The following is a 19,784-nucleotide window of genomic DNA, read 5'->3' on the forward strand; positions in this document are numbered from 1 at the left end:
AAGTTTATTTTGGCTCATGGTAAACCAACTCCATTACTCTAGGCCTAAGGTAAGGCAGCGTATCATGGCAGAAGGGTCCAGGAAAGGAAAACTTCTCACCTTATGGTGTGCTTAGGAAGCAGAGAGAGGGAGGGAGGGCCACAGAGAAGAACAGCCCTTCCAGAGCATACCACCAGTGACCCACCTCCTTCAACCATGTCATACCTGCCTACAGTTACCACCTAGTCAGTCTATTCAAACTGGGATGAACTGATTAGGTTACAACTCTCATAATATAATCATTTTATCTCTGAATATTCCTGCATTAACAGCAACTTTGGGAGTTGGGGCTTACATCCACCATAATAAAAGCCAACCTGAAAATGATGTATAACTGTAAAATTCCAATTGAATGGCATTCTGGAAAAGGCAAAACTACACAAAAAGTAAAAAGATCAGTGTTTTTCAGAGTTCAAGGAGGGGGAGTAAGGGATGAACAGGTGGTTCTGGAAGGATTTTTAGGTCATTGAAACCACTCTGTATGATACCACAATGGTAGATTCATGGCATACATTGGTCCAAACCCCTTGAATACACAACACAAGAGTAAACCCTAAAGTAATCTGTAAACTGGATGATAATGATGTTCAATGTCAGTTCATTGATTCTAACACATTTATCACCTGGTTGGAGATATTGATAATGGGAAAGGCTATGCCTGTTGAAGCAGGAAGTGGGTAGGTGGGAACTCTAAATTTTCTGTTCAACTTTGTTGTAAACCTAAGAGTACTTTAAAAATAAATTAACTTATTGAAAAAAAGGAGGAGAAACAACCTGACTCCATTACTAATTATCTTGCTCATTATTATTATGAATTTCTTGGAAGCAAGACACATGGCTTTATCTTTGAGAGTGAAGCAAAAATCATATATGTAAATCTACATTGTGTATGACCATAGAAGCAAAACGTTGTACCCCATTTGTGTACAATGAATCAAAATGCAGTCTGCAATAATAAAAAAATAAAAATAAAACAAAAGAAGAAAGTGGCATTTCATGAGCATAAGATGTTTCTCATTCCTTTCCCCCAAAAATGTGTTCTGAACTTAATTATGTTTAACTTTTACAAGGAATGTACATAATCCTTCCTCTAATTTACATAGTCAAAACACTGTACCTGAATTAGAATGGAAATTATCAAGAATACAAACAATAAGTATTGGCGAGGATGTGGGGAAAAAGGTACACTCATACATTGCTGGTGGGACTGTAAATTTGTGCAACCACTATGGAAAGCAATATAGAAAACATGGAATGGAACTACCATTTGACCCAGTTATCCCACTCCTTGGTTTATACACAAAGGACTTAAAATCAGCATACTACAGTGACACAACCACAGTAATGTTCATACCAGCTCAATTCACAATAGCTAAAGTATGGAACCAACCTAGATGCCCTTCAACAGATGAATGGATAAAGAAAATGTGGTACATATACACAATGGAATATAACTCAGCCTCAAAGAAGAATGAAATTATGGAATCTGCAGGTAAATGGATGGAGCTGGAGACTATCATGCTAAGAGAAATAAGTCAAACCCAAAAACCAAAGGCCAAATGTTTTCTCAGATAAGCAGATTCTGGTTCATAATGGGGAGTGGGAGAGTGGAGAATGAAGGAACTTTGGATTGTGCAGAGGGGAGGAAAGGGTGTGGGGATGGGAAGGACTGTGGAATGAGACAGACATTATTACCCTATATACAGGTATGATTACACTACTGGTGTGAGTGCACCATGCACAACCAGAATGCATTCTACTGTCATGAATAATTAGAACAAATTTTAAAATAAATAAATAAATAAAAACATTGCCCTGAAAAGCCCTTTTAAAATGGTACTCTTGATCTTGTTGTTGCTATATTAGATTTGGTGATTGTAGTGAGGTGAGACAGGCAAGAGCAAAGGAATGTCCATCAATTAGTGGGATTGTGGTAACAGACTGCTGATCTGATCCAGATCATCCCTTAGAATGAGCTGGAGCCACAAAACTTTCTGTTTTGGTGGTACCGTTTGCTTTAACACTAAGGGCTTGAGTCTGTTTTATGAAAGGATATTATGGTTAGAACTACTTCTCCTCAAACATATTTGTTTACTTAGGGTGGGCATGAGAGAGAATGCCAGGAGAAAATGAGTTTTTAAATATGGAAGATCATATGTAGGAGTATATAAAACTGGGTCCATATGTATAAATAATATGCAGTTGGAAATACTTGTATGACCAGATGTATCTTTATGGTTTCATTATCTCTATGTTATTTCTTCTTCTTTTTTAATGTCAAGCATTAGAGAAAATTACATAAAAGGGAAAACTCTACTTACTGTAGAGATTCATGGTATGTACTGATTTCTGTGTTCTATGTGTTTACTGAGAGAGTTATAGGCAAAATTAAGCTCTATCCTAAGAAATAATCATCAGTTTTTATTCTACTCTCTCATCCTGATAGCAAAATTTTGTAAGGAATTTCTAGGCGGAACTGTGTTTAGTCCCAAGTTTACTTTATGTGTGTGTGTGTGTGTGTGTGTGTGTGTGTGTGTGTATGCATACACACATCCACTTGACATGGGGTATGTGATATTGACTTTAGACTTCACTGAAATCTTTGGAGCATCTCCATATGGTCTTTGGGTAGCTATAGGAATTATTGTAAATTTCAAAAAAAATGGTTCCCTTAAGCTACAATCTCCATTAGCTCTGAGAAAAAATACAGAGCGGGTCATCCTCAGATGTAAACTTGTGTCTCATGTGGCTTGGTACCAGTACTTGAATGTGAATGAAATATCAAATAGTGTGATGGGTACGTTATTGAACACAGACTGGCCCTTCACTAGGAGGGGCCTGGGCACTTGCTCTCTGCCTCAAGGAGGTTTTTCTCTCTCAAGTCTACCCAGGTGATCCACTGGGACAGACACACTGTCCCACTGACGTAGGCCTAGGTTGTGACCAGTCTGGCTCTTCATTTCTCTCTTACCTTCTTTCACACTATGTGCTGAGATTAACTGACCATTTTGCTTCAGAATTCAGGAAAACCCTGGGAGCCGTATGATCAAGAGATTTTGAACTGGCTCAATTTCACACACTAGCCTGTGACCTCTGAAGTATAAAAGCAATGGTGGGTCAATAGTCTGTCTCAAAAGTTGATACTGCACAGCTTCTTAGAGTGGCTGCTGTGAGCATTTTTATTCTGAAGTCCTGTTCAGGCTTTCACAAAGCATGAATGGGAAAATAATGAGGAAGAAAAAATAGTCTAATGTGGGGGGGTTCGTATCAGAACAAGGGCAGTAAGAACAAGAAATGGCCTACGCTGGCCTCAGAGGGCTTGTCTGTAGGGGGACAGCCAGCATGTTCCCTTTCAAGGTGAAAGATAAGGGGGTCAGCTGTTGAGCAGAGAAAGGGTGATGAATTGAATAAAAGCTTGTAAATTTAAAAAGTCTGATTCAAAAAAAAGTCTGATAGACTATTGGAGAAATGCATGAACCGTGCAGCAAAGGAGATAGGTCCATAGCCTCCTTGCTCCACTTCCAGCTTTCTTTTATCAGTAAGAAATCATTTCTTCTCCCCAAACACTTCTGCACTAAAATCAAGTTTTCATTCTCATTGGCCAAGGGGATAGCAACATCTTTGATCTTCAACTTACTGAAGCAGCTGCCTACTGTTCTACTTCAAAGTATGCTTTTATGACTTAAGGGCATTTTAATAAAGAGTTCTCCAAAACCCAGTTGCGTATCATCCAGAATAGTAAGGAGCTGTGTAGCTCATCAGGTGATACAATGCTAGAATCACAAGGAAACTTCTGTAAGGAAAAAACCAGCCTGCAATGGTAGAGAATAGCTTTTAAAACGCTCATCCTGACTTTGTAGGAATACATGCTCCTATACTTTGTCCCTCTGCTTATGTTCGGACTGCTGTTTAGAAATCAAAGTTACACCATCATAAAAGGATAAAGAATTGATTTAAAAGGATAAAGAATTGGCTTAAAAGGCTTCCATTCTCAAGAACATGTGAAAAATGGCTTATAAAAATTTCCATTACATTTATCTAACATATGTGAAATGCCCGCAATGTGGTAGCAGTTATTTAGGTCAAGAAAGGATCTCTTCTGTTATGAAATAGTTTACAAACCAGTCATGAAATCTGTACATTGGGAGCTATGAGAGGTATTTTCTTTGCCTGAGTGAAGAAGACATTTCATTAAATAAAAAAGAGAGACTACCTTACAGTATTCATTCTAACAATCTGCTTATAGGGGAGTGAAACTTCAAAGCAGTCAGAAAAGAAGGAAAGAGAAAATATTTCCTAACTAGAGATCACAAAAGTCAATTACTCGAAATCTAAGTTGTGGGGCATTTAAAGCAACTTTTAAAATATCAGCAATACATTAAAATTTAAAAACGGATAGTAAGAAGAATTTTAGGGTCTCAGAAGATAATTGGCTCAACATTTGGGGGGAGTTTAAAGTGTCAAATAGATCACTGCTCATCCCGTACATGGCGAAACCAACCATCCACTCAGAAACACAAGGAAAATCTTCAGCCATCGAGTTTACCTTTCACTTACTTTCATCACAGGTACATATTAGTTTCCTTCACTTTCTTTCTTTTTCTCCGTGTATCTTCCCCACACTCTTTCCTCCTCTCCCACTTTTCTGCCACTGTTTGAAAGCAATCTGAAGACATTATGATATCTCAGCCCCAAATACTCTTCAGACCAAGAGCTTGCTTTCACATAACCACAATGTCATGATCAAATCTGTTTAGTAGGAATAAATTAACTTTTTATTAATTTAAAATTCTCTAAAAATATCCCCTTTGCTGATTTCCCCCGTTCATCCAGCATCCAATCAAGAACAACTCATTTAACCATCATGTCTCTTTGGTCTCCTTTAATTTGTACTATTTCACTAGCTAATTTTTTTCTTTCGTGACATTGAAAATTTTGAAGAATCCAGGCCAGTTTGTTTGAAGAATCTGTCACAATCTGATTCTTTTTCCTCATGTTTATATTAAGATTAAAATTTTTTTGTAGATAAGTTAATGTTCTTCTTACTGCTTTACATTTATTGGACCAGGATGACGATTTATCCCACAATTATTGGTGAGGCTAACTTTGAGCTCTTAATTAAACTGGTGTCTGAGACTCCTCCTTTGTAATCGTACCTTTTGTTTCTTTATAATCATTAAGTAATTTGGGGATAAGACTTTGGGAACATAGAAATTTCCTTCCTCCTTCTGGTAGACAAAATAATGCCCCCTTCCAGAGATGTCCATGCCCTAATCCCTGGAATGTGTTAATGTTAGGTTATGTTCTTTTTGTGACTAAAGAACAGTTAGAAAGATGCAATATTGCTTGCTTTGAAGATGTAGAAAGGGGTCATAAGCCAAAGAATGCAGGCCATCTCTAGAACTGGAAATAGCAAGTCTGTATGGAAAGGCAAGCAACCTTAATTTTGTCCCAATTACAGATCCATGTTAGAACCAAAGACAATAAGTTTGCATGGCTTGAAATCACTAAATTCTTGACAATTTTTTGTGGTAGCAACAACAACAACAAAAAAAACCCTAATAATATAATCTCTAAAATTGCTTCCAGTTTAACTTGGATCAACAGTCCTTGCCTGATCACTTCTTACATAGGAAGTTGTAATGATATTTATTAATTCTATCACTATTCCATATTTATTACCTGACATTCTTCTGAAAGAAAAGCTCCCTAATCTTTTTCTTTCTTTTTCACCCCCTTTCTCTCATGGCATTATGGATGCACAGATCATTTTTTAAAATTCAGTGTGATATAATCCATTATTTTTATTTCTTTTATTCAATGCTCTAACAGTTACACATTTGACCACTGGTAACCTCTTTAAATTGACTCCTATACTGATCAGATATTGCCTTATTAATCCCAGAGCACTGTCTTGCTTTTTGCAATGTACTATTTAGGGTTAACATTATCCTTTTTCTGTCCTACCCTGAAATCCACCACTGCACCAAAGATCTCTGGTTTTACTTAGTGGAGAATGATATTTAGAAACCTGAATGACTGGTTTTTATTGATACGTGCTGGTAACTCAGTTCAGTCTCAGTTGTGGGTATGCATTTCTCTTTCTGAATGAAGTTAAGCATCTTTTTATAGTTTAGAAGACATTTGTTTGTACCTTATAAATAATTCATGTATTTTGTTAACTATCAGTTTTTCTTACTTTCACTTTTTTAGTAAACAGGGAAATTAACCTTTAATGATATATATATGTATGTGTATATATATATGTATTATATATTATATGTATTTATATATGTATATATTATACATTATAAGCAATATATATAATAATAAGTATATAATATGAGTATTATCTAATAATATTCATATATATATTATATGCATTTATATATATATATATATGTATATATAAAATTTGGTGGGGGGATACTAGGGATTGAACCCAGGGGTACTTTTACCACTACATCCCCAGCCCTCTTTTATTTTTTATTTTGAGACAGGGTTGTTTAGGGCCCTACTAAGTTGCTGAGGCTGGCTCAAACTTGTGATCTTCCTGCCTCAGTCTCCCAAGTCACTGGGATTACAGGTGTGTGCCACCACACCCAACTATTATATGTTACATGTGTTGCAATTTTCTCCATAATTCTCATTTTTTACTTTGATGATTATAAAAATCATACAAAAGTTCTCCCCCAACAGAGTAGTAGAATTTATTTATCTTTTCTTTTGTTGGAACTAGATTTTGAGCTATAACCAGAAACGTTTTCTCCACATCTAGATTATAAAGAAATTCCCCCATGTTCTAGTACCTCCACATCCATTTTGACATTTAGGACTCTTGGTAATTTAGTATAAGATATGAGTTCAAAATTATGTTTCTCTTTTCCCAAGAACATTTGTCATGAAGTCTATCATATCCCTCCAGTCATTTGTTATCACCCGATCTCTCACTAACATTTTATATATTTGGGTCTATTTCTAGACTATTTATTCTGTCCTTCTGGTCACTCTATTCATTCACCAACACCACACATTCTTGGTTAGAGCCTTGATAAGTTCTTTTAATATATTAGGGCCACTCAACCCCTACTGCTTTTGTGTGTATTCCCTAGCTATACACATTTTTTTTTTAATATGTGAATGTAAGAATTTTCTAGTCTCATTCACAGCAAACTGGCTGGATGTTTATAGGATTTCATTAAACTTATATAGTATCTTAGGAACAATTAAAGTATATATGATGGTTGTTCATCCTGTTTCAGATGAGGAAAAGCCTTTTTATTCATTCACTTTTTCTTTCTCATATGAACTATACACATTTTGTGATTAATTTTTCCCAAGTATTTACCTACTTACTTGCTATGAATATTTTCCCTTCATTTTAATATCCCTTTTTATATCTACACCTCTACCTCAGTGTTTTTCAACCTTCTTAGTACATTGGAAACATCTGGAAAACTTCAAAATTCTCAGGACCCAGTTATATCCCAAACTGATGAAATCAGAATCTCTGGGTAGGAGACCACAGTATCCGTATTTCTAAGTTCCTTGGGAGACTTCAAGTACAACAGAAATTGAGAGCCACTGGTTGACTTCAGAGGAGAAGGATCTTTTGGAGGCTTGATGTAAAGTGAAAGATGAAAGTAGAAGTGTTTTAAAGTACCAATTATTATAGCAATAGATCTCTATGTAGTGCATATATATTCATAACTGTTATATGCCCACTGTGAATTGGAGTCTTAGTGTTATGGAGGTCTTTGTCACAGTCAGTGTCCCGGTCTGAATTCCACCTTCCTTGCTATCAGGAAGGCCAGCCATGCTTTCTTATTGTTTATAGTCTCACGGTTTGCATTTTCCATTCTTTTCTATTTAACTTTTCTGAATCCCTTCTATTTAGATGTCTCTTACATTCAGCATATACTAGAATTTTACCTTGTGAACTGATCTGAATTTTTAAATATATGTGAGATTAGCCCATTTTGCATTATTTATATGGCAGATGTATGTGATCTCAGCTTGGTTGTTTCAGTTTGTGTTATGTTTCCTTGAACTTCTTTCTTTGTGTCCTCTGTTTTCTTTGTCCCCCATCTCTATAGAGCTCTTTGTTATTAGGAAGATTCATATTTTTGTACTAGGGGTTATATTTATGTTAACAATATATGTAATATCCTTAATCTCTCTTCTTTTCCCTTATTTCATTGTGTTCTATTTGTTTGGACAGCTTTAAATATCATCAACTCCCATCTATTACATGACTATCAATAAGCTTATCTCGTTTCTCTTTCTGTGTTTTCCTCCTCCAATTTTTTGTTGGATTATTTCTATTATGTTAAAATATGTAATATTTATACACTATTCTTCCATTTTCACCTCCTACATTTGCTTTAATCTTGGATCTCCAATTAAATATGTCTAATTCTATTAGACCACTGCTGAAGTTTCTATTATCTTGGTTGGATGAAGCTTGTCCTCTTATATATTTCTTAGGAGTTGTTCATGAAGGGAGTATTCCCCTGACTGTTTTTATGCTAACATTGTCTTATAATCTTTTGTTCGAAGAAAGGTTTGACTAGATAGAAGATTCTCAGCTCACATTTTCTTTTCGAGTTTCTTTAAAACATTGCTGTTCATTCGTTTTGCCTTCTATGCTGTTATTTTTTAAAGTTGATGTCAACCTGAGATTTTTTAAAGTAATTTAGTCTTTTTTACCTTGAGACCATAAGAATCTTTCTCTACTTTTAATATCCAGTAGCTTTGCTACGCTACATCTTCAAATTGATTAACCCGGTTAAATTATCTAAGCCTTACAGTGGGTCTTTTCTATACCTAAGATCATTCTTTTATTTCTAGAAAGGTTTCTTAGATTATAACTTTTCATTTAAACATTTGTCTTATTCCATTGCTTTGCTTTTTTTTTTCAAACTCCCTACTTATGCATATGTTGAATTTATCATCTGTATCTTTCATTGTGTTTCTGATCATTTTGTCTCATTGCATTTATAATCTCTTGTCTATTTTTAGCCTTTTCTTCATATCCTGGTGTAATGTTTTCAGTTGAATCTATTTTTCTCTTGGATATTTTGTAAATTAGTCTTTAAAGTTCATTTCGTATTTTACTTCCATCTCTCGTTTGAATTCAGTCACTCTAATTTTATATCTATTTTTTGGTCCATTTTGGTCTCTTATTTATCAGTTTAATTTGACTTATTTTATTTAAGTCTACAAATGCTTGTTTAAAAAATACTTATTTCAAGATGGTGGAATGAAACGGACATCATTACCCTATGTACATGTATGATTGTACAAATGGTGGGACTCTGCATCGTGTACAGCCAGAGAAATGAAAGTTGTGCTGCATTTGTGTACAATGAGTTGAAATGCCTTCCACTGTCATGTATAACTAATTAGAACAACAACAACAAACACCAGTCTTGTATAGTATACAACACTTGATAATGATAATAAACTGTTACTAGTTTAAATAGTTAAAAAAAATATTTAGTTCAGATTGTAGTATTATGTTTGGTTTCAACCTACTTTATTTTTGTGGGGGAACTTGCCAACTAGGCTCAGATTCTCATCTTTTGATTCTCATTTCTCTAAGTATGTTTTGCCAATTTATGCTAATTTGGAAATGCCTTAGCTTTCTCTGGATGGGCAGAAATGGTGTATGCAGGTAGAGGAGAGTGGCATGTTCGCCTGACAGGGTTTGTTAGATTGTAGATACCTTTTTCCCTTTGTATATTGAATTGCGTTTTTGGGGTTTTTTTGTTGTTTTTTAATTTAATAGCACTTGTTTTGAGTAGGGGAAGGGCATTTTACATCTTCTGATTTGGGGAGTCTTTCATTTCTGTAGATTCCTAATTCCTGAGACTTGCTTTCTTCTTTCTTTTCACCATCAGCCTCTGGCCCAACCCTCCCTCCAAGCCACGCGCTGTTCCTGGGGGTGGTGTCTCCTCCAGGTTCCTCCCACTGCTCCTGCACATCCTCAAGCCTCTTCCCATGGATTCCCAGGTGGGATTGGGGTGTGAGGCCCTTTCGGAGGAGATGGTTTTCACCCGTCTTCTATCAATCACATCTTGCCTCTGATCTGTTCCCTATTCCCACAGAGCCCTTGCACTCTCCACCCAGGGTTCTCTGGGGCTCACTCTGCTGCTCTCAGGTGTTGATTTCCCACTTGCTTGCCATTGGCAGTTTATAGTATCTCTGATCTTTAGGTTCTAAGTGTGGGTTCTGAACAGCTTCATTTTCTGTCTTTGCTGATTTGAATTTTTTTTAAGAGTAATAAGGTAACTCAAGTTTTCTACATACTCCTAAAGTTGTTATCTTCACATGATTTCTTCATAATATTAATATCTTGCATTCATAGAGCATATGATTTCATTCATAGAACTTTTATATATGGTCCTTCATTTGCTCAATGATTCTTCAAAATAATATAATTTCACATGAAAAAACTAAAGTTCAGAGAGGGTAAGTGAATTATTCAATGTCACACAGTTCATATAAGAATTCAGACTGAAATTCAGGTATCCTAACTTCAAATTTATTTTTTCTTTCCATACTTTTCCCTACTTTCCAGACTTTTGTCATCTTCACGGGAGAGCAATTTATGGAATTCCTCCTGGAAAAATTTAAGACAGAAATATTTTCTAAAACACTCCACAATAACCTCAAAAATAAAGTAATGACTCCCAAGTAAGTTATTGGAAACAGTGAAGCATTACAATGCTTTTGTTAAAAAAAAATTCATGTTATGTGAATATCACTACATTTAAGCTACTCATTCTGAACAATGCAATGAGATTAAACTGTGAAAGGCAATATTAAGAGGTCAATGCAATCTCACTTCAATGATCACTCTCCATCCCACTTCCATTCATGAATGGGTAGTTGCAGAAGTGATGATATACACCACAGCCTATCACCAAAAACCACTGACTACAGTGTGTGCAGAAACAGTAAAAACTCACAGCAAAGAGATAAGTTGAAAGATATTCTGACCCATGAGTTTCATGTTTAATGAAGGACATCGTGTTAACTTTTACCAAATATAATTGGTGCTAAATGTTTATACCTTTAGAAGAAGAGGAAGAAATAAAAAAATGAAATTATGAACTTCAGGTAATGAAATTCTATTCCCACATCAGATAATAATTCCACTCACTTGACTAAGTGACTTAATTTCCTTGGGCCTTGGGAAACATCGTAACATTTTTGTACTTCTAACGGATAAGTTGGATCAGGACAACTCTATAAATGCACAGCTTTTTGAACAAATGCCACAGAATGTCAATTCTCTAATTAGTAACCACTTTCTGAGAGGAACAGAGGAGTGACCCCGTGGAGCTCTCTCCCTAGTCATTTGTAAAATTTATGATTAAGAATTAGAAAAAACAAAGTTCAAATTTAGATATGACTCAGTTGGTCGGAGCTGCTTGTTCCTGGATGACTGAATTAGAATAAAAAGCATAGAAACACAATGTATACTTAGATTTAGAAAAAAAAATGAAAGCAAGTAAATACAGTTATATTTTTAAAAAGACATAAGAGTATTAGCTACTTGCAAGCTCTTGTGCCAGCTTTGTGACACAGTGCCTGCACGGATGAAGTCATCGTAAGGGACGACGAGATGGTTTTGTAGTTTGAATGCATGGAGGTAGCTGCTTCATTGAGTCTGAATTCACCAGAACATGTCTGAAGTATGATTTGTTCTGAGTGGTGATTTTAGGAAACCTATTGGCAAGTATTATGCATCTGGGGAAAGTTGGGGCTTGGAAGTCACATTGCTCAAGGAACTGTTGAAGGACTTGGGTATGTTTACTGTCGTTAAAGAAAAAGTTGTAATACAATGTAAATGCTGCCAATATTTGAAGGAATGACATCTAGAAGACAGATCAGATCTCTTCTTTTTTACTCCAGAGAAAATCTTCAGCCAGAAAAGGGAGATATATTGGTTCAATTTAATGAAATTTTTTAACAATGAGAGCTCTTAATGAAATAGTCATGTGCTGCTTAATGACAGGGATACAGACTTAGGAATGTCTTGGTGCAAATTCACTGTTGCATGAACATTACAGACTGTACTTAAGAAACTGAGATAGCTGTACTGTCACCAGGTGGTATGATCTAGGACCACCGTCCTATTTGTGCTCAGTCATTGACCAAAACGTCATCATGTAGCACATGACTTTGTTTTGCTTTTTATTTGTTTTTCTATGCTCTGGATCAAACTCAGAACCTCAAGCATACTAGCCAAGTGCTGTACCACTGAGCTACATCACAGTCCCTGTATGCTTCTTTTCACGTGGTGACTCCCACAGCCTAATCATCACCCCACCCAGTCCCCTGTGCATGTGTACACACACACATACACACACACACACACATACACACTAAAAATGTCTAGTTAGAGTCTAGGACATTTTGTGAAATATTTCTGCATTATATAGGCTAAATATTTTCTGACAATGGTGTCCAACCATTCATGGCTAGATGAAACTCACATTGTGCTACTTTTTAAAAAATATCATCTGAACACCTAATTCATAGATTTTATATCTGAAAATATAAACCAAATTACAAAAGTGTGTTTTAAAATTGTTATTCATGCATTCATTTAGTCAGTCAGACAGTGAATGGACTGCTAGTTGAATTAAATATACTCTTAGGCACTGAGATTGAATAGTAACCAAATATCATAGCTCCTGCTATCATGGAGATTATGGTCTCATATACAAGATGAATATTAAATTAGAAATTACAATATTGATTAAAAAGGATAAAATTACAAACCCACATAAGTGATCTGAAAGAAGGAATATAAAAATAATATAAGAGGAATGTGACTTTGCCTAAGAACAGAGAAGGCTTCATTGACAAAGGAAGACTTAGTTAAGACCTAAGGGATGAGACTACTAGTTAACCGGAAAGAGTTGTAGAGAAGGGCAGAACTATAGCACGTACAAAGGTCCTGTGTCAGAAATGAGAATGAAGTGTTGGAAAGACCAAGAGAAGAAAAGGATGGCTGGATCAAGAAGGAGGTGGAGAGGCTGAGGAATAGGGTAAGGACTGATTTAGACAGAGGCTGATACATGGAGGAGCCATGATAATTTAAAGGATTTTGACCTTGATCCTAAGAGAAAAGGAAACTGCTTGATTTTAAGATCTATACATGACATGTGGGTGCTAAGTACCCTGACTGGAGTTGTATTTTTTAATGATAATTCTTACAACCTTGCAGAAAATATATTGACAGTGCACCAGAACAAACACTAGATATTATGCTGTCATAGACTAGTATGATGTGGAATTGAAGAAAAAAACTATATTTGGGAACATTTAAGAGGGAGAGAGCAAACAGGACTTTGTGATGAATATGACGTGGGTGAGGGTTATAATGTTCCCAAACATAATTTCTGGGTTTGGAATGCGTACAATCGAATGGAGGACAGAGTGGTTCATTGGGGCAGGGCCACCAAAACAGGACACAGTGTGGTAACGCATCACAGCTCACTCTAGAATATGTTGAGATTTGAGATGCTTTTGTGATGTTGAAAGGAACTTGAATAAACTGTGTTATACACAAGTCCAGAGTCCTAAGGAGAAGCTAAATACATGGCTCCACCCCACTGTAAAGTGTCCTGTAAAGAAAAATGTCCCATAGAAAGAATCTTTGGATAGTCTTAAATAGCAGTATAGCAACTTAAGAGTCTATTTAACATTAAGTATCAGGATTATTGGCATCTACTGTGTGAGTGTCATCTATTAATTAAATCAAACACTATTTTAAAGAACAAAGATAGAGCCCAAAACCCTGGGAGCTGTGGTTAACATGCGCGGCTGTGTCTGCAGTTGCACTGCAGTGGATTTTTTTGATAACGGGAGAGTGCATACCCTCTCGTGGGAGCTCAAAGGACTTCAAAGAAGACTTCACCCATCTTCCTTCATTTCTACAGGAGAGAAGGAAGAGCATGTGGAGTGAGTGAATGGGATGTGGGAAGGGAGAGAGCAGAACAATTAAACTGCAGAACGATAGAAGTGAATAATAAAATATCAAAGAGAAAAAACTAAAGAGAGAGAGACAAGGAAAGAAGGAGGGAGGGAGGAAGGGAGGGAGGAAGTAGACCCTACACACAGTGTCTGTGATAAGCAAGTAAGTTTTAAAAGAATTGGATGACACATAATGGGGGGTGGGAGGGGTTAGTGTTGGGGTTGGAGTTGGGTTTAGGGAGGGGGGCAGGAATGGAGGAAGGAAGGACTGTATAGAGGGAGGGGAGGGGTGGGAGGGGTTGGGGGGAAGGGAAAAAATGACAGAATGAATCAAACAACATTACCCTATGTAAATTTATGATTACACAAATGGTATGCCTTTATGCCATGTACAGACAGAGAAACAACATGTATCCCATTTGTTTACAATAAAAAAAAAAAAGAAGTGAAGAATGTATTTCTACTATACTAAGACTCTAAGATCTTGGATTTGTCTGTTATACAAGTTAGCATTATCTTAATACAACGTCATTTTGACTACATTAAGTTTGTTCTAACACATTTCCTTATGAAATAGTGTGGACCTGCACATTCCAGGTTATCAGAGTTTTACAAGAGACCTTTACAACATTAAAATATGATAAATAGAATAAAAAAAAAAAAGAATTGGAAAAACACAAGAACAAAAAGGGCAGGTGCCAGCTGAGCTAGAAATGTCCCTCTCTGACCGTTTCCCTCTTGATTATTTGGCAGTCTGTGATAAGATGTGGTTCCATTCACACCATTCCCTAATAAAAACTTAGCTGGCAAAATAAGCATTGCTAAATTCAGAGAAGCATCTCTAATTAGAAAGCCAGGATGTTTCTGAAGGAAATCGTTCCACGAGTTTCCTGGGCAATTGGCTGTGGAAAGCAATGTTCAGTTTCTGTTGGGTGGTGGATTATCTGTGGTTTAAAGAGTTGGACTAGACATTAACTTGTGTGGATTTACAGGAAAAGTGAAGCTGACTGACCACAAACTACAGGAACTTTGAAAGTTGGTCACACTGTTCCTGGGTCCAATTTCCCACACTCGCTTTCTTTTAGTATATTTCTATTCCTTGATTTTTATCCTATTCATGCCCTTTCTGGTGAATAACCTAGAATTCTATTCATAAAGTGGCTCAGATAGTGACCTGTGTGCAGAGGGCCTGAGTCGGCATGAGTCTTAGCTGCACATGTGGCCAAAATCTGTGGTGATGGTTTGCGGCCTTCCCTTGACATGTACCCACGCGAGCTCACATGCTCTGATCTGTTACTACTCTCTGGAAAGGAACACTCAGTGAAGTATCTGAAGGTGATAGACAAGAAAAGCCGCCAGGCAGTGTGAACATGTCACTTTTAGTCCCAACATAGTCCCAGGGGGCCAGGGTGGGCAGTTAAGCATTTCAGTGCACCGGGATGAGCATCAGTCTCCCCCAGCTGGGCTGATAGCCCGAGTCTCCTCCTTGATCCATTTTTGCCCTGCACCGAGGCAGGGAAGGAGCCCCTCACAGTGTTCTCACTAATTATCTCTGATGTGTGGTTGGCAACCTTATTTGTGAGACTCTGTCTATATTGCACGCTAGGTTGGCCTCACCCCTTGGGAGATAAGAAGATGTGTGTCTTTGAATCAAAAGATCTGAAAATACAGTCTAGATGTACTCCTGTGATCCCTTAATGTACTTCAAGCCAGGGCCCCTTTTATTGTCTCTCAAACACCATTTCCCAAATGTACCGCAGCGTCAGCCTATTCTTCAAAGTGCCCTGACAGAGCACCTGACGTCCTCTCCAGCTGGAAGCAAAAACAGAGGACAGACTCGGCCCTGCTGCTCATCACTCAGGGACAGGGACAGCATCAGGAGGAGGCCTGCTTTTCCACTGAGACTGGGGATAAATGCAAGTGGTCTCCCAATTCCACAGTTTTCTGATGCTTCCTGAAGATAGCTGTGTGCGCTCGAGTATTGGAATGGCACTGATTACACCAATGACATCTCTTACATAGAAAATTAAAATTAAACTCAAAAGGCCAGCTCTCTTGCTTGAAGGAATTTGAGTAGGAGGATGCTCTCCCTCCTCCTCTTCCTCTTTCTCTTCTTCCTCCTCCTTTTCCCAACCCTTTCACAATATTACACCACTCATTAACTCAAAGGTCATACAGAAAATGGTGGCCAGTCGCATTTGGCCCTGACTGTAGTCAGAAGACCTCTATTTTAGATTTCTTGAACTATAACATTATCTTAGCTTTGTAGGGGAGGGGACAGGTACTGGGGATTAAACTAAGGAGCACTTGACCACTGAGCCACATCCCCATTCCTATTTTGTATTTTTATTTAGAGACAGGGTCTCACTGAGTTGCTTAGCACATTGCTTTTGTTGAAGTTGACTTTGAACTTGCTATCCTCTTGCCTCCACTTCCCAAGCTGCTGGGATTACAGGCATGCACCACCGAGCCTGGCTATTAGCTTTTAATTCGGAATATGGAAATAAGGAAAACATTACAAGGTACTTATCCCCCTTCTAATCTCCCCTCTGTGGGCTAGGAGGTCTGTGACCTGCTATACCATGTCCATCCTTCTGTTCCTCTCCTCTTTCTGCATTAGAGGAAAAGCCAGAACTAATCTGATGGTTAATCTGGAGGAAAGTAAGCATGCCTGGTTCAATTCAGGCCCTTCTTCTCCTTAGACATGAGCTAACCACTCATTCATCACCAACACTGTTCTAGCACTGACATTATAGCAGTGAATAGACAATGATCTCTTGCAGTCTTATAAGAGAGTCAGGAATTAAATGTAATAGAAAATTATCCATAAGTGGTTTTAAAATGTTAGCTGTTGATTAAATTAAATCAAAGACTAAAAAACATAACAAGTTGTGAGAGGGAGGCTGAAATGTTAGATGGCTGTCCAGGAGGTGATTTTAAGTGAGACAGAAGTGTCCTGACATGAGGGAAAGAGCATCCCAGGTATGTAGTTCTGGAACAGTGCAAAACTCCTGCTACAGTCTAAACATTTGTGTCTCCATACAATTCATATGCTAAAACCTAGTGAGCAATCCATGGTATTTGGAGGGTCCTACCAATGGTCCTACCCTCCAAATACCATTGGATGTGATTAGGTCATGAAGGTAGAGCCCCATGAATGGGATAGGTGGGGCCTTAGAAAAGAGGCCCAGAGAGCTGCTTCACTCTGTCTACCACGTGAAAACACCAGAAGAAGGCTTCATCCAAGAGCCAGAAAACACCAGGAGAAGGCTTCATCCAAGAGCCAGAAAAACATCAGGAGAAGGCTTCATCCAAGAGCCAGAAAACACCAGGAGAAGGCTTCATCCAAGAGCCAGAAAGTAGACCCTCACCAGTCAATCAATCTTGGACTTCTCAGCCACCAGAATGGCAGGCAATAAATTTCTGTTGTTTGTAAGTCATCCAGTTCATGGAACTTTGTTACAGCAATCCAAACAAGCGAGACAGGCCTTGAAGCAGAGTGTGAAGAAGAGAAAGGAATCCAGAGTAGTTGAAATGGGGAAATAATGTAATTTGGCTTTTTTTTTTTTTTAACAAAATCACTTGGTTCTTGAGATAAGACTTGTTGGAGGTGGAGAGGGAGGAACAAGGAATTAAATGAGTTAAGAGCTTTCAGTAATTCAAGGGACCATGATGGTGCTGGTGATGAAGGTGCTGAGGATTTGGATTCTGGATGTATTTAAAGTAGAGCAGAAAATATTTGCTGACAGATTAGATACAGTATGGGAAGAACTTCAGAGATCTTGATCTGAGCAACTGAAGAATGGATTTGCCTTTAATTGAGAAAGGAAGGACTAGAAAGGATCTGCTTGAGAGGGAATGGGAAGTAAAAGTTAGGAGTTATGGTTTAAGCATACTGAACTCACAAGGCCTATTAGACATCCAGGTAGAGGTACTGAACGAGGGCGTTAAATACGTGATTCTGCAGCTCTGAGGAAGAGCCACCTGAGTTTGACATGACCTCAGAGATGGGGGTAGAAGTCAGGATTCAGGATGAGATCATCTAGAAAGTAAGCGTAGTCAGAAGAACAGATGTGATCCAGGCCTGAATCCTGGGCTGCTCCAACATTTAGAATGCGAAGCAAGAGGAAAGAACAGTAAAGGAGACCAAGAGAGACAGGAGGAAACAAGCCAAGTAAGGTAGTTTGGGGACAGGCTCCACGTCTCATCCTCCGGGAGATGCCAGCCTGGCTCCAGAGCTCTCCTGGACTGTGGGGATAGTTCTGCCCAATGCTGGTCTTCTCAATTCTACTTTCTAATGAATGTGGATAAAGTCATTTCTTTTTACCTGATCCCAAGTACCACTTGTGTTATTTTCTAAAAATTGCTCAGTACTGGGAAAGAAAGAATGGAGCCGTGTACTAGGGTTCCCTGTAATCTCTTTAAAAAAAAGAAAAACTGACTAAGTACATTTGGTTTGGAGACTCAAACAATTATCTTTAGTGATTTTTAAACCAAAAGTCAAATTTATCATGCATTAGGGTAATATGTTTTAAAGATATAGTATTTTGACTTTGCCTTTAATGTTTATTCTTTAAAAACTAACAAGCTATTTTTGACGCTCTTTGGAATCTTATAATTAAATATTTGATTAAGATTATTGGTCAGTTTTTATTTTCCAGAACCTTGACCTATAATACAAATGGTGAACATTTTTGAGAAGTGGAAACAAGTAATTCTTTAGCTCAACAATATATTTTTGGCAGTGTTGGGAATTGAACTCAGGGCTGAGCTATACCCCCAGCCAAAAACATTCTCTTAAAAAACTCTGTCACTGAGCTATATCTCCAACCAAATACTTTCTCTTTTAAAAAAATAAACAAAAAAAAAGAAAGAAAAAACAACTTTTGAATGTCCTTTTATTCTTGTTAATGTTTGTTCTCGTCTTAAGAGAACCTGATAATTCACATGACATCACCTCCAAATTCATCAACTTACCTTCCATACATTTGTTATTTTAAATTTTTATTTTCATTCCAGGTAATTTTCACAAGGTAAAAACTGGCTCCATGAATTGATATTCTGAATCATCAGAACTAAAATTATGTGTAAGCTTTAAACTTTTACCTCTGCTTCTTTTCCAGTTCACTTTGCTATCTATCCTCTTGTGCTCCATTTATTGATAACTTTTTGCAACAGGGTCAAAAAGACCCACAGATGGACTCAGAGCCAACGCTGAATCTCTTTCTTAAAGGGAATTTGGAGTTGGGTTTTGATGTGTCCATTCCATTTTATCTAACTGATTGTCCAAGAGCCTAAAACTCCTTACGCTTTGTGCTCAGTACCCAATGATGATGTGGTTTTTCTTCCTCTACCCTTTTAAAAAGTGCCTCTTTGTTCATAATTTTGTTGCGTGTCAGAGGAAAATGGGTCTGTCAACTTATTTTTACACTGTCATCTTTTCTAGAAGTTCTCAATTTCTTTAAGGAAAAAAGAAAATGCTAGAGTAAAAACCTTAGCTCATTTTCCCTGGCATCATTTAGCTTTTCAAACTGAAATTGATAGTTGGATATAACACAAAATAGCACCAGCATGAACATCAAGGGCAGCAATCTCGAAGTGAGTGGTTTCTCAGCTGTGCTCTTTGCACGATCCTGGTGGGCTCTTTAGTTTGGTCTGTCCTTTTTTGATAACAGTGTCTGAATTCTATTATAATTAGAGTGCACGTAATTACCGCTTGGGAAGATATGCACCAGGGTTGTGCTTATGCACTG

Source organism: Sciurus carolinensis, chromosome 6 (genome assembly GCF_902686445.1).
Source record: "Sciurus carolinensis chromosome 6, mSciCar1.2, whole genome shotgun sequence".
Lineage (NCBI taxonomy): Eukaryota > Metazoa > Chordata > Mammalia > Rodentia > Sciuridae > Sciurus > Sciurus carolinensis.